The following is a 14,254-nucleotide window of genomic DNA, read 5'->3' on the forward strand; positions in this document are numbered from 1 at the left end:
ACTCATCCTGTTTCTTTGGCCCACACCACCAGGCAAAGGGTCAAACCAAAGCTGCAGGACACCTAAAACCATGGGACCTCTTTGGAACTTCATGCTGATGTCCCATTGCTATAACTGCAAATACATATGTGTAATCATAAGCCTTTTCTTGGAGATGTACACTTCCAAAAAGTCATGCTGCAATGCAAACGTCTTTTTCTTACTCTCAGTTGCAACCTTCAGTACAACATACGCTGCCAATCTTGGAGATTTAACACAATGTTTTCAAGAGGTCTCTCACTAGATCTCACTAGAGATCTCTGACTAGATCCTCTACCCAGTTATGGTATGAATTAGCAAGGTTCCAAGGGGAAAAGCTAATCCCTTAAAGACCAAGCACTATGCTTCCTGCTTTCATGTTCCAAGCCTCTCAAATGGTTTCACTGCTCTGAAGAAGGAGTGAAGGGTGAAAGCCAAGCGAGCTGGAGTGTATCTGTCTTCAGACCTGGACAATCTCTAATGCACAGCAGACCCAGGGCACAATGCAAGATGCAGAAGGACACTTCCCATCCCCTCCAACAGGTTCAGGCCTGGCATCCTAGAACATACTATATGATAGAACGGTTTGGGTTGGAAGGAACCTTTAAAGTTCATCGAGCTCCAAGCCCCTGCCACGGGCAGGGACACCTTCCACTAGACCAGGTTGTTCCAAGCCCTGTCCAGCCTGGCCTTGAACACTGCCAGGGATGGGGCAGCCACAGCTTCTCTGGGCACCCTGTGCCAGCGCCTCAGCACCCTCAGAGGGAAGAGCTTCTTCCCAATATCTAATCCAAATCTTCCCTCTTTCATTAACATCTGCCCCAGGCATAAATAAAGATACCCAGTGCAGTGGAAATGGCTGGTTTCCTTCTGGTTTAGTGAAGCATTCCAGGAAACTTGTCTATACAGTTTCATCTGTCTTGTAGTAAGTTTCTTTTCACTAATGACTTAACCTATAGATGACAGTAAAAGCTTCATAAGCTCACATAATGCAGGCAGCCAGAGCCTTTCTCCACCCACCAAATGCTAGAGACTGATACAGTCATGGTCCCCTGTCTCCAAGACAGAGATCTTAATAATGGCAATTGCTAACAAACCTCCTGTAAAAAAATGCAAAGCACACAACCTCCAGCTGCACAGCTTCAGCTCTCATACACAGACAGCTTACCTCTTCAGGCTTGTACTGGAAACCTGGAGATCAGGTGCCTTGTGTTCATGCTCCATTACACTAGTGTAAATCAGAGTAAATCAAATCAAGCCCCAGCTGCACAAGTAGCAACACTGCTGCCTCCCTACTCTGCTCCACCTAACAAAGTTGGTTACCACCTGTGAAGCATTAAACATGCACATGGTTACCGGGTTGTTCCGGTATGGAACAGGAGGAGACAGAAGAATTGGTTTCCTGTGATTTATCTGGATGTCTTTCAAGTCTCCCCTCCTCGTTCTTAGATTTTCGCAGTGCTAATTCCTGATGGCAAAGCCTGTTTTCCAGCTTAAGGTGCCAGATGACAGGGTGTTAATTTTGCCTTGCTTACCCTTTGAAAATCATATTACATTCTGCTTCCCATACTGCATTGACTGCTTATAACCTGGCATTTGGCACAGGAGCTGATACCTGCAACAGGATGCTTTCCTGACTGAAGCAAGGACTTTACCCATAGTGCAGACAGCATTAGAAACAGGCCTTGTAAGGAACAGCAGGAACTCTTTGGTAGTCCATAGTAATGCTTGTAAGAAGATACTCAGCACTGAATAAAGAAATGATAATAAAAGATAATTTATGTGGGTGGTTTTTTAAAACCAGCGTATCCATGTGAGCTATAAAATGTGTTAAGGGACTGCAAATAGAATCCAAAGACATAGATGCGAATGCATACACAGTACGGGATGTGTAGGAAGTCTTCTGCACTTCTAGATGGGAAATGTAGGTATTAAACAGCAGAGGCCAGTCAAGACTCTCCAAGTCTTCAGCTTCCCTCCAGGTGAAGAATTTGGCCAGAGGCTGCTCTCACATGAAGGCAGCAAGCATGCTCTGTGTGCTTGGCCTCTGAATTCCAAGTGATAAGACAGTTAAATGGGTTCCTTCGGCTCTGTGAAACGGCTCAAATTAATTAATGTTTCAGTTTGCTTCTAATGCACAATAAGATGCATGCAGTGAGGAGTGAATTAAAGGAAAAAGTGCAAAGGACTAATGATGTTCACAAGGCTGTGCTGAAAAGCAGCAAGAGAAGAGATTATATAAGTGCCAGAATCATCTGAAAGACCTCTATTTTATAAGAGATTTTTTTTTACTCTTAACAGAAAACCCAAACACTGTGATTTGTCAAATAGTACCAATGAGCTACAAAATTCTTCTCAGGTAGCCTCTTGGCCATTAAAAACAGATAGTTGAAACCTAACAGAATTCAAGTTTGTTGGGAAAGAACTTACCACTAGTGCAGTATATCCCAAATACTGAGGTTTAACCTAGTCCAGAAAGCTGAAGTGATATTGCTACCACTAGAAGCAAGACTGGACACCACACATTCTCCCAGCGAATCATCTGTCACAGCTTGTAAAATTGAGGTCACAGCACAGAATCGTATCCTACGCTGGTTTGGGTTGGAAGGGACCTTAAATCTCATCCAGTTCCAACCCCTGCCACAGGCAGGAACACCTTCCACTAGACCAGGTTGCTCCAAGCTCCGTCCAGCCTGCCCTTGAACACTGCCAGGGATGGGGCAGCCACAGCTTCTCTGGGCACCCTGTGCCAGGGCCTCAGCACCCTCACAGGGAAGAGCTTCTGCCTAAGAGCTCATCTCAGTCTCCCCTCTGGCAGGTTAAAGCCATTCCCCTTGGCCTGGCCCTACAGGCCCTTGTCCAAAGCCCCTCTCCAGGTTTCTTGTAGCCCCTTTAGGCACTAGAAACTGCTCTAAGTTCTTCCTGGAGCCTTCTCCAGGCTCCAGACTGAACAACCTCAGTCCTGCATCTTCAAGTCCTATGCTTCTTTACAAGCAAGTTCAATTGCTTTCCATACATTACTGAATGAAGAGGGAAAAAAGCATATAAAAAAAGGGGGAAAGACACAAACACTCCCTCCCCCAGACAGTTGTCTGCGGTTAGACAGTCATGGGGTCTATACTTGCAGTTTCCTGGAGTTTCTCTTCTGGGAATGCACCCCGAGCAGCTCCCAGCACTTGCACTGTGCTAAAGCAGTTCATGGAAGTCACTCATCCCTGTCTCAAAGTTCAGGACCAGCAGCTCACTTCCATCCTCCTCAAGCTGCGCACCTCCCAGCACACAGCCAGCCTGAAATCTTATTTTCTCTTGCTTTCCATGACTGTTTTCCCTGGCTGCCCCTGTTATACCTTTAAACAGCTCCCTGGGTGCCTCTGATACAGCCATCAGCTCCATCACACTCCTTCCGTTTTCCCCAGGATCAGGCCCTTTTGTGCTCAAAGCAGGGAAACGTGTGACACACAATCAGACTGCTGCACTCTTCAGATTTCACTGCAATTTTTGGCAAGTCTTCTGCTTGTATCTCAACTCTATGGCTATCATGACATCAGCTCTCTTCAACCCATTAGCAAGCTTGTCAATAGTGTTGTCACAGCCAATGTGCAATGAAATAGAAATTAAAGTTTATCAGCCTTTCCACTAGCAGCACCTCACTAAGACATAAAAATTCACAATCCCTGTTGTAAGAGCAGCACTAAAAGCGTCCCTTCCATGACCTTGAGGTTTTATCACAAGGCAACAAAACAAACCTTTGGGAAACCTTTGGGGGAAAGGTTAGGAATAAATAACATGTATTTCTAGGGAGGGGGTCTACATGGATCACACACAGACACTCCCCCTGTGCTAATGCCAGCTTAATCTTTAATGTATGCTTTAGTTGCAGCAGAACCCCTTTTTATTATTAATAAAGGCTTATTTTTATTGCTGCATATTCTGCAGCCTCCAGACCACATCCAGGACACTATAAAAACACATCAGAGTACCCTTGACAAACATGTTCTGTGAGATGGTTCCTCTCTGCCCTGAGGCATGACTAAGCTAAATAGTGTGGAAGGAAAGCGTTATTCCCACATTCATTCTGAGTGATGAGGGTCTGAATTCTCCTCCTTATTTCTATGGAAATTGCATATGGAATTATTCATTCTTGGTCACCTAGAAAGCCACTAGCAGAAGCAGAACCCAGATTTAATTCTAATCCCCCTTCCTTTCATGCTCATCTTTTAAGATTCAGATTATATCTATCACAAATATGTGACAAGAACATGCCAAAATAACACAGACTTCTCCCTTCATTAAAGAGAAGGGAAACCAGACACTGAATAGATTCAGCGACTTGCAATACTTCACAAATGCAAGATCCCCTTAGAACTTCCCAAGGGATTTGCCCCCAGGAGCCCTGTGGATGTTCCCCAGAGAGGTCTCTGCGGGGGGGGCTCTGTGGAGCACTGCTAGCTCTCTCCAGTTTGCCATCCTGTGTGGTGGCCACTGTACTTGGTGACACCTCACCAGCCCACAGTGACTGTGTACCAGTGGTGCTGGAGCTTTGTGGCACTGGAAGATACCCTGGTGCTCTGTGCTACCTGCCATGGGGAGCTCTCCTGGCATTTGAAACGAAACAGCATTATCTGGGTAAGCAAAACCCACACTCTGTGGGGTCTTGCCTACCCTTTGTGCTGGTTTTATTGTTGAATGCCAAGATCAGGACCCCACCATCCCCACTTGCCTCCTAGATTAGTTTCACTTGTACTTGAGCATTTTTTATTGCGTATGTGGTTGGTTTAGCCTTTCTTGGGGTACTCTGACCACCTTGCTCTTTAAAGGCACTTCCTTAGGGTTGGCTTTTTCTCTGCTTAAAACCTCTCTAGTATACCAGAACTGCAAGACCACCAGTGGCAAGCTTGGGGAAGTTAGCTATCCCCTTTATCTGGTAAGTCAAAACCACACAAACCCACTTAAATGCACACAGTCTTGTTTTGTTCAGGATCACAAAAATAATAAGTTTTCAATGCCCTCTTCACTCTCCAGGCATTGACTCCACTCTCATGCATTTTTCTGAAGCAGAGAATAAACAGACTTCATGTTTAGTCCTTCACCTTGGCTTGGATGGCCAGCTCAGTACACAGACCCAGTGATTGCTTCCCCTGTTGCCTGGCTTAGGCAAAAGTCTTGGTCAGGAGCTACATCTCTACCAGCACCATGGAGATGCTTCCATCCTCTTTCTAGTGCATGATGCTCCTCCCTCTGGGTTCTTGTAGGTTACAATATGAAACAGCACCATGTAAGCAAATGCACCTTCAAACCACAAGAACCATGTTTCAGTCTTAAATATGTCATTCATCTAAGCAATAAAGCATTTAATATATGCTTGCAATTCTGAATGGAAACACGGGCCTCACTCCACCAAGGCATCTTCATCCTTTATATGATTTAGAGCATACAAATATTCCCTCTTTACATCATCCTATGGGACTAATCCCAAACTGGTCATCAGAAGAAAAATCATCAAGTAGCTGATGATAAAACACACAATTCACCAAAATCAAACCGAGGAGAGTTCAAGCCATCAGGTCCTGCTGAACATGTGCATGAGGAAAGCAATTTGAAACCTGCACTGACGAGCTAAACCTCTGGCACTGAAGATAAAAATAAGTTTTTCCAGCTCTAAGTGCATTGGGTTACATCTGGAAAAACTGAGACTGGAATGTCCTTGAAGCGAAATGCCGAGACCCATCATTCCAATTCCAAACCCAGTTCCTCTTGCAGAGTTAAAGCACAGAGTTGTCTCCTAAATATAGATAATTATTCTCAGGAATAACTGAAAAGTGCACTGTATTGACTGCAAGCAAATAGGAGAAATGCTATTCCAGATTTAAGGGAGACAGGCTCGTAAGAACCATTAAGAGTTCAGATAGTGTTAGCTTCAGGATTCTGCTTCAACTGTTTTTGTTGTTGTTTGAGACAATGAACTCAAGCAACCATTACAGTCTATATAGTAACAACATTATAAAATGCAACAGCATTTCAGACGCGTTCTTCACCATTTTGCCTGGCTCAGACTTGTAGGTACCCAGAACAGAAGAAAGGGATGGTCCTGGTATTAGGACTTCTTGGGATGTTGACCCAGCATACAAGAGACATTCCTTACAGTTTCCTGTCTGCTTGGAGCAGATTTTAAACCTCTTCCCCCACACGTGCGGTTGACCTCAGTTGCCTTGGTTCAAGCTTCCCCTTGGCCCTAAAGCTGAGACAGTTTTTGCCCCTTACCCTTCCAAAGAGTGATATACTGCACTTCACTAGTACAGTGCTTAAGAAAATGCACCGTAATGCCCATGATGAACATTTTCTATCTGTTAGTTTTTATCTTGAAATACAGGAAACCTTTGGATTTGGAAAAGATAGCAAGTGAATTCAGCTACTGCCCAAGAAAAACACCATACGTTACCTATCATCTTTTACTTTCAGTAGCCTCAGAACGCTCCCTCATCACAATTCTCAAGGGATACTGCTCTAGATACATTTCCAGAATGCACACTGGAGACAAGAAAAGCACACTGTGAAAACACATGTGTTCTTTTTATTATCAGAATTGACAAAATCTCACTGTTAGTTTTATAATAGCCCGCTAAAGCCATAAAAACGGGAATGATGGGGGACAGCTGTGTGTCAGTGCTTTGGCGTCAAGTTCACAGTATGGACTATACAAGCAACTGCTCTTGTCTCAAAGCTCACTGCAGAATAATATCCTACAGTTATCTGTCAAGCTGCACATACTTTATAGATACCCTGAAGAAGAGCTTTTCCTCATTCTAATATATTGAACTTGTGTATGGGCCTGCTCAGAAGAAGACTGGGTAATAGCTTCTTCTAGCATCTTCATTTAAGCAAATGCTATTGAGTTTAGGCAACAGACTGATTCTTTACCAGGCACAACATTATCTTTGTAAAAGCACGTAGATCTGATGCTATTTTCAATGTGCTTCCTAGATTAAGGACAGAAAATGCCATCTGCTAATCTGCTTCTGCTGCACACAAAGAGCCACTGCGTGCACTGTGTCTGATGGTTTGAGGTTACAGCCTTTGCTGTTCAGGAGAAGTATGCCACACATACCATAAAGTCAGTTACAGTGGGTTCTTTGTAGTTTATCCCACTGTGCCACTGTCTGCCAGGGGGTTTCCTGCTCACCAACAGCCAGTGAAATGGTTCTCCAGTTACATCTGGTGTGGTGACCTAACCAGCTGTAATGGTTTCACCAGATACTGGTATTTAGCAACACCTTCCAACTGCACAGCTACCTGCTGTGCTGCCAGAAGCAAGTGCTTATGCAATTTACCTCCCTTCTTCTGGGCTCCAGCTTGTCCTTTTGGTCTGGCATGTAAATGGATGAGGAGGTACAAATATTACTCCAGGACATATTCTGATCTTATAGGCCTTTTATTTCTTTATGAGAAATAAATCAAACCACCCGTTTTGAGCTTCTGGTCATCATCAAAAGATGAGAGAGGAAGAAAAAGTAGAATGCAGATATGAATATTTCCATAGTGTAACTAGAGCAGGTACATCTGGAAATGGGATGAGCAGAGAGGGAGGATTGTTCTATTAGTTGCCTATCTCCAGTGATCAGCTGAAAATCAGGACTCTGAACTGTCTCATGCCAACTATTGCAAATCACTACTTTGAAAATCTTGACCTAAAAAGCAAATGTGTCTTTTTAAATAATTAATAGCATTCTCTAAATGGAATTTTCCAGCCCCAAATGAGATGTACAGCTGAGATCCCCTGAGAAGAGGCATTTAGAATGGAAACATTGACACAACTGAAATGATAATGCACTGAGTAGCAATAAAGCTTAGCACATGCTTAGTCATTTCATTCTCCTTATCAAATTGGACCTGGTTCCACAAAACCATCATGGCGCTTGGCTTGTTTGCTTGACCTCAGTTTGAACACCTCTACAGCTTATAAAACAGCACTGCCAGTCCATGTGCTTTTAAAGCCTAACATTAATAAATACCTTAATACATTAATACATAAATACATTAATAAATACTTCATATATATATGAAGAATAAGGCTTGCACCCAGCAAAAAGGGCAGTGTTCTGGTTGCCTTTGTCCTAACTTTGGCACAACTATCTGGGAATCTTCCTCTAGAGCCATCATGTGTATATACACGTATTTATGGAATCAAAAGCACAAAACACCTTTTGGAAGACTGCAAGAGGTCAGACCCAAACCTGAACAGCACCATCACATTTTCTCCAGCCCTATAAACATCTCTGTAGGATCTGTCCTCCCCATAGGTTGGAAGATGGGTAACCTGGACCTTTACTAACTGAGCTTGCTTTTGAAACTGGATCTCCTACCCAAATCCTACTATCTGGGTCAAAGCTGGTCTAGGAAGCCCCTGAAAAGACAGAGGACAGGCTATAAAATGTATAAACCTACTTTTAGGACTGATCAAATTGGAGAGTATAACAAAGAACTGGGAAAAGATCCAGAGACAAGCAAACTACAGGCAACAGCTGACCAAAGCATGTGAAGTCTTAGGATAATATATAGATAAGCATAAGTGAAATATCTGTATCCTTGCAGGCAACAGGATGTTTTCATTCATTTCCATGGTCAGAAGATCATTCCCTGCATTTGTCATGACTTGGACACATGTGAAGAGAAGTGAAGCTGGAGATAAAATTTGGAGAGTAGCAAAAATTCCACCAAAAAAGGACAATTTTCCAGCCAAAGATCCAAACACTCTACCCCAAGCCTTTAACAGCATATATACTTCCTGCATTCAGGAACCAGAGAAGATCCCACCTCACATTAGCCATACTTCCTCATTAAAACATATCTCAACTATCTACCAGACTTACCATCCTGCTTTCAGCTATGGGCTCTTGGGTCAGACACCTTTCCCATGATAAGACATGGTTTCCTTTTTGTGATGAGAACAAGCACATCCTGAGAAACCCACTAATTCATTCATCACATCCAAGATGAAATGTTTTCAACAGACATAGTTCCCCTCAGAAACTTCATGGTCTTCCATGAATACAAAACTAGGTGGCTGCAAAAGTCTGTCTAGTCATCAATCATCCATTCTCTTCCCATTAGACTATATTCTATATTAGACTATATTATTCTATTAGACTATATTATCTTCCCATTAGACTATATGCAAGAATCTTGTATTAGATCAAACAGGAAAAGGAGGAAGGCACTTCTGTATCTTAAGTATGCTTTTATTTCTTTCAGGAAAATAGTCTCCTTCTGAAGGATGATGTTCAGAACTCCAAAGCCTAAAAGCACAGACTCACCCACTCCGATAGAGACCATGAGTTAAGTTATTGACCAACAAAATATCCTTGTTTACAATAACACATTTATTCCATCTAATGCATTGGAACAATAATTCTCAAAGGTGCATCACAGTGGCTGCAGGCAAGAAATTCCTTGAGTGTCAGAGAAACAGGGAAAGATGAGTCAGAAACTTCTACATCAGTGTCATCTTCGATAACAAAATACATGCCCTAATATTTCCCAGTGGCACTCTGAAGACAGTCAATAAGGGGAGGAAAAAAACCAATGCATTTTTACCTTCATAACATCAGTTATTAATATACCATTTAAATTATATTAGTGACACACACTGTGGATAAATAAATAAAGAGAAGATTAGAAAAAGCAAAGCCCAGCAGGTTTTCTGGTGACGTGAGGCCGGGATGTTTTATTCATCTGATGCGGAGAGAGGAGCTTGCAGCTACCCAGGGAGAGCTGTTACAGACACAGGATAGGGGAAGGACAGGATGCGGCTCAGGGAAGCTGTTAAGCAGCAGGGATGCAGGGGGAGGAGTGGATGGGAAAATAGATATTTTTTTCCCCTAACTGTTCAGGTGGATATTTATTAATCAAGGCAAGATCTATTTATTCCAGCCAGGAGGAGAGATGGCAAAATACGGAACACTCAAGATGGTGCAGGCTGCTGTTTCTGCCCGGTGGCAGGCATGTGGTGTCCCTAAGCTATGCTCTTACTTAGAGCAAATGGACAGCAATGGGGCCAGCTGCCTTTCAGTTTTGTTGGACTTTCTGCTGTCTGAGATGCTTCTCTGGTTACATGAGCACAGCAGGGTGGAGGGGGATCCAAGCACAGCATCACCCCCTGTGATGGATCCTGACAGTAATATTACCTTTGCTACAACTGTCCCAAAGGCTCTGGACTTACCCTATAAGCTATGCAGCACTCCACAGAAAGCTGCCACTACAAAGGAGACATGCATCCTTTCCCATGTCATTTATTTTTACACATCTCTCCTGATCTTCTCTAGAATAGAGAGGTACCTCAAATTGAGGGAAACTCAAGACACATTTCTCAGGCTTGTAACGTGCCTGAATAGATGCGAGACCAGAACACTGAACTGATGCATGGTGTTTGCTACAGCATGAGATGCAGGTTTGTGGATAACTGCTACATATATTCCCTGTGGGAAAGATGCTGTTTCATAAACAGAGCACGCTGCAGTGGCAGAAGGCATCACAGCTTCTGTAAAATAACATTTCAGAAACAGTGGGCAACAGAACTTCCCACTGAACTCAAGAGCAGCTGCTAAATCTCAGCCCTTCAGAGAGGCAGGTCACACTGCAAAAGCAGTCATGAACCTTTGGAGATTCAAACACCCCAAGGCACAACCTGAAGAATACAGATGGTAATAATGAAAAGAGAAATAAGCAAGGAAATCTTTGCTGGGAAGGACTGGTAATAGAATGCAATGAGGAGTTCACTGCTGATTACAGCATCAACTAATCTCCCTTGTGAACCAGAGGCAATAATATCTGTAAGACGCAGAAAAAATACCTGTGTCTCTGCTGACCTTATGCTCCACCTCACTGATGTTCCATTTTATTCACGCTAGCCACACACAGGTGTAGCTGCTTGAGGGGACTAATCAGCACCATTTAAAACAAAAAGGAGAAAGAACTGACAGGGGAAGAAAGGAAATGGTCATGCTGCCACCAGCCAGGCATACAATTCATATTCATAACCTCCCTGTCTGAGCAGCCAAGGAACAAATTGTAACAGTAGGAGGCCATGCACTTCTACAGGAATTCTGCAAAAACACGAACTGTACTCCAACTCCTACAGCACCTAAGCTGGACTACAGCACCTTAGATGCAGACAAGAAAGAAATCAGTCAAGTCACCTACTTGATCCAGAGCTGGCAGATTCTGGCTTCATGTATTGCCAGCAGAGAACAGGCAGCTTACCCAGGGCCCCCAGAGGTACAGACGTTGGGTACCCACCTCTCCTCTCTTCCAGGCTGAAAAGACACAGTCTTCTGAGTCACTCCTGTCACAGAAATTATTCCACATCTTTGGTAACACTTTCACACTTGCTGCCCTTCTCTGAACCTTTTCCAGCTTTAATATACCCTTTAGAAATGAGGGGAACAGCACACTGTAATCAAAGTGTGGGTGAATCACAGACCTATACAGTGGCATAGAGACATTTTCAATTTTGTTCTCTATTCCTTTCCCACTCATTGCAAACATTTGATTTGCCTCTTCAGCTGCTGCTCAGATACAGGTATCCCCAAATGAGTGGTATGAAAAGTTCTCTTCTATGCTACTCTTAGAGCTCACCATGGGCAACGCTGCAGAAGAATGTTATTACTTCACAAAAAGGAACGTTTCCAGGTATTTTTCTCCTTCTCTTTGGCTTTGAGTATAAAGAGACAACAGACTTATTAATTAGAGCATTCCAAATGCAACAAGGAAAAATACCAGATGAGCCTCAGCTCTCTAGCCCTGGCATTAAGTTAGAACTTCTGAGGACAGAGGGGTGGTGTGACTAGGCAGCTTGAACTTGCATCACTCATGGAAGTCAAAGCATAAAACTGAGGTGTGGTAGGCCTTCATTCTGTGCACTCCACTGGTTTGCCCCATCCTCTGCCCTTCTCCATGCTGATACCCCCAGTGCCTTACTCTGGACAGCAGAGCTGTGACACAGGTCAGTCACAGCACAGGCAGGGCAGGGCAGAAATGTGGCACATAGGTAGGGACTGATGGGACAAAGGGCAATGAATTTAAGCTGAAACTGGGGAAGTTCAGGTTAGATATAAGGAAGGAATTCTTCCCTGTGAGGGTGCTGAGGCCCTGGCAGAGGGTGCCCAGCAAAGCTGTGGCAGCCCCATCCCTGGCAGTGTTCAAGGCCAGGTTGAACGGGGCTTGAAGCACCCTGATCTAGTGGAATGTGTCCCTGCCTGTGGCAGGGTGCTGGAGCTTTAAGGTCCCATCCAAGTCAAACCATGCTATGATTCTATGAAGAAAATAACAGAAATGGTCACAGTAATGTTCCCAAGCCTCCTGACTGTGTGAAACACTGCAGAGCTATGATCTATCAGCAGCACCACAGAGAAGACTCCATACTGTGCACGGTTAACTATAAATGGGTTTACACCACTTATACTGCTGTCATTCCCCAAAAGTCACAGTCACCAAGGCATGTGACAATTTCCAGACAAGTCAATGCTATGCCGGTACATTTCATTTACAACCTTCCGTCTCAGCATAGTGTGAATTTAGTTTCCTGCAGCTGAGGGATATGATTGAGCAATGATCAATGAGTGCTAAAACCCGGCAATGCAGAAAACAACCTAATAGAAGAGATAAAGAAGCAACTGACAGAATAAACCAGTTACACGCTGAAGCATCTCCCCTTAGTGCATATAGGAGCCAAAAGCAAGAGACAAAGACACACAAAGAAACACTTCTTCATCACCCTTGGGTGATGAAGTCCAGGCAATGATGAGAGCAGCTCCAATAGGACAATGTGAGAAACATCTTGTTTATTTGGATTTCAGCAAAGTAATGAATCCTTTGCAGAAATGGACCTGTTTTGCCACAGCTGACAGGCAATCTTCCTTTAAAAGCCTGATGTTCCAGCATTACCCTGACAGCCTCTGCACTCCCTGCTGCCTGGGCGGTGAGGCTTTGGGAGCCCATTTCCCACCACCCACACAGACATCAGAGGCTGCAGTGCCAGGCACCCAGCAAGGGGCAGGCAAAGGGATTGTCCTGTGGCCTTCCCAAGCTCTATGCTCAGGTGGTCCCATCGTGCACTCTGATGGGATTTACCTCCTTCCGAAGGGAATTCTGAACAGAAAAAAACATCTGCTTTCTGTCCCAAAAAAAAAACCTGCTTTCTGCCCCTGCACCTTAGTCCTGAGTGGCGCTAAATCTTCCCACTTGGTTCTGGTGACAGGACCCAAGTTGTGCTCTGCACTGCAGGTAAATGGCCTGTTCCCTCTGTGTGCTGGTTCCCCATCTGCAAGGCAGGCAAGAAGTATCACACAGAGGTTATTAACTTACTGACTGGCATTCATAGTAATGGAAAGACCAAGGAGTTACTATTACTGTTCTTTAGAGAACCATTGTCCACCTAGCAGCTGAACATGACCAGATTCCAAATGACCTCATCTTCATTACGCTGGGCTCCTTTACACAACACAAGAGTACAGATGCACAATAAGGTAGGAACAGATTTTATTACTTGCAGTTCAGAGTCCCTTTAAACTACTCTGAGTAACATAAAGGGACTTTTCTGTGAAGGAGAATCCAGTCCATCAGTCTTTTTAATGACCATAAGGAGGTGATAAGAAGCTGCAGTGCACTTTACAGATGGCTGGCAGCATGTAATACAAAATAACACACTGCAAACAGACTCACTACTTTGTGAAGTGATCACGTGCTGTAAATTGTCAGTGGAATAATGCTTTTAGCAGTGAACTTTAACATGGGGTTTAGGTTATGCACCAGCTCTCAGCTTTCACATAGGAAACTGTTCCTAACAAATGCAAGATGGTCACTTGGCCTTAACTGAGTAGTCAGATCAGGTGTATAAGGAAAATGTGTTATTTATGGTATTTTAAAATACTATATAGTAACCATTTTGCTGTAGGCCTTCAGCTTTTAACCTGTTCTGGGCATGAATGTGATTAGCAGAGGTACCACAAAAGCCCTGGTACTTCAACAGACAGCTCTCTCCCTTTCATTCAACCCATCTCAACTTGAAAGGGCAAAGCACTGTGGTTTCAGATTGTCCATGTATTTCACCAAGAACGGGAAACACAGTATATCCGCTCGCTTTAGAAATACTTCAACTGCTTCAGATTAACTGGTTATTTCAGGCTTATCTTGAGCAACAGCTCAACTTCAACAGAAAAAAAAAAACAAGTGAAATACACCA

The 14,254-nt window shown here is 43.7% G+C and overlaps 1 long non-coding RNA gene across 1 annotated transcript in view; it reads right to left on the minus strand.

The window, feature by feature from the left end:
* Nucleotides 1-395: 395 nt before the first annotated feature.
* LOC133280493 (uncharacterized) overlaps nucleotides 396-14,254 on the minus strand; it is a 49,784-nt gene continuing 35,925 nt past the window's right edge. The window contains exon 3 of the long non-coding RNA XR_009747185.1: nucleotides 396-577. This is a non-coding gene — a long non-coding RNA (uncharacterized LOC133280493). The remainder of the gene's footprint in view (nucleotides 578-14,254) is intronic.

The sequence above is a fragment of the Pezoporus flaviventris genome, unplaced genomic scaffold (assembly GCF_033815535.1).
Source record: "Pezoporus flaviventris isolate CSIRO_AGI_PZ_B2104156 unplaced genomic scaffold, CSIRO_AGI_Pfla_v1 ptg000083l, whole genome shotgun sequence".
NCBI classification, from domain to species: domain Eukaryota; kingdom Metazoa; phylum Chordata; class Aves; order Psittaciformes; family Psittacidae; genus Pezoporus; species Pezoporus flaviventris.